The following is a 2158-nucleotide window of genomic DNA, read 5'->3' on the forward strand; positions in this document are numbered from 1 at the left end:
CTCAGCAAGCATAATTTCTTTTTTTGCCTTCCACCCCAAACCCTCACTGTGCTTTTGAGTGGGTAGGTAAAACCCGCTGGAGGAGTTGACCAGGGTGATGGCAGCTCGCCTGCCACCCTCACCCCCTGCACACCCAGTTAATGACACACGGAAATTAATTCAGAAGAGTGGGATGGAGCACCCAGCTGGGAAGGAGACAGGGCCCCGAGGTGCCATGCACGGCGCCAAGGGGACGTGGGTGCCACTGTCCTGGGGCACTGGGAGGGCATGGCAGGCTCTGGCCAGTCCAGTCCAGCTTGTTGCTGCTCCTGCTTGAAGGGAGGGTGTAGGAACCAGAGGACAGGGTCTCATGCAGGGACTGAATCCCTGTCACATTGTGTTGCCAGCTCCCCACCACCCCACTGTGCCAGCTCTGAAAGGAGGGGACTGAGATTTCCTAGCAGTCCTGGATTAATGCATCACCCAAGTCAGATGGGCAGACTGATTTTGGCATCAATCAATCAATCAATCAATCAAGGGCTGGACTGTGGGGTCTCCCTGGGTGCACCATCAGCCCTGTCGAGTGCAGCAACACTCCTGAGACAGGTGTCATCTGTGTGATGAGATCTGGCCGTTCTCTGCACCCCTTCCAACATCTCAGGAGAGAAGGATGGTCACCCCGCCAGCCCTCCCTCTGCCTGGGAGCCGCAGGTCACGCTGCGCCGCCCGGGGAGTGAATCAGCAGCGCCCGGGGCAGGCGCCGGGCTGAGCCGTGCGCAGGCTGCAGGGGCGGAGGTTTTGCACTCGCTCTCGGCTGGCCAAGGATAAATAGGAGGCGGCTGCGAGTCCTGCCAAAGCTTCCTCCCGTCGCCCAACGCGTCCGACAGCAGGCACTCGGCCCAGCCAGACATGGACTCTCAGGATTGCCCTTGTGCCACAGGTAAGGCAGCGTTTCCTTCCATCCCGGGGGGCAGCGGGATCCGCAGCATCCCGGCGGGAACACCGACGCTCCCGCCCGCCGGCCTCCTCCACCATTCCCAAGGTTCTCTCTCGTAGGGGCTGGGCCAGCAGCTGAAGTCCTCTCCCAGCATTGCGGTGTCACACTGGGAGCATCTCACTGGAAAGCGGCTGGGAAATGCCGTGACCTCCCCTCTGAGCCAACCTCCCCTCTGAGCGAGGCTGAAGCATCAGTGGATGCTCTGAGGGCAGGCAGTGCTGTTCCCCGCGAATCTCTGGGTTGTTGGTATCCCCTCCCACCACCTCTTCTCAACCTCTTTTTCTCCTTTTCTCCCTGTTTTAGGTGGCACCTGCACCTGCGGGGACAACTGTAAATGCAAAAACTGCAAATGCACATCGTGCAAAAAAGGTAAGAGAGCAGAAACACTCGGGGGGTTTTCACTACACATCCGTGTATGCACTGAATCAAATCAGTCATAGCATTGCCAGTGGCGACTTTATTCCTCACATAAGGTTTTTTGCCCCCGCAAAGGAGCACAGTGTGAATCCCACCCCTTTTCCAGGCAATACAAGTCACTCAGTACCACCTAAACCTGAGCATTCCCCTCAATAGCACCTCAGGCTCAGCACAAGGGAATGCTGGGGAGGAAACTGGCACTGGGATTTCTTCTGGGTGCTCCTGATGCTGTCACCCACAGCAGAGCTGTGTGCCATGAGGATTTCAAAGAGAGGGACTGGGGGAACCCTGGTGAACCCCCAGGAGTACCACACTCTCCCCCACCTCTCCAGTGCCAGCCTTGCCTGCACAAACACCCTGGAAGACACTGCCAAGAGCAGGGATGCTGCTAAAAGGGAACAACATGAATACATGGGAGATCTCCGAAACAGTGAGACCTCCCGAGACCCAGCCTGACTTCCTGAGAATGTCCTTATTTTTTTTTTGTCTCTCCCACAGGCTGCTGCTCCTGCTGCCCAGCTGGATGTGCCAAGTGTGCACAAGGCTGCGTCTGCAAGGGGCCCCCCTCCGCCAAGTGCAGCTGCTGCAAATAGGGGACCCCTGGCTGCACATCTGGGGGTGATGCACATCTGGGGGGGCCAAAGAAGAATAACCTTATTGTGTATGTCAGTTGTCTTTTTTTATATATGTGTTCAGATTTCTTTAGTGTTTGTCACTTTGACATGTAATAAGCTACCTAAATAAAGTGATATGTATATAAAGGTG

The 2158-nt window shown here is 56.3% G+C and overlaps 1 long non-coding RNA gene across 1 annotated transcript; it reads left to right on the forward strand.

Moving 5' to 3' along the window:
- Window positions 1-763: 763 nt before the first annotated feature.
- LOC132332674 (uncharacterized) lies at window positions 764-2158 on the forward strand. Its single transcript, XR_009487973.1, has 3 exons — window positions 764-919; window positions 1280-1345; window positions 1892-2158. It is a non-coding gene; the product is annotated as an uncharacterized LOC132332674 (long non-coding RNA).

This window comes from Haemorhous mexicanus, chromosome 12, assembly GCF_027477595.1.
Source record: "Haemorhous mexicanus isolate bHaeMex1 chromosome 12, bHaeMex1.pri, whole genome shotgun sequence".
Taxonomy (NCBI): domain Eukaryota; kingdom Metazoa; phylum Chordata; class Aves; order Passeriformes; family Fringillidae; genus Haemorhous; species Haemorhous mexicanus.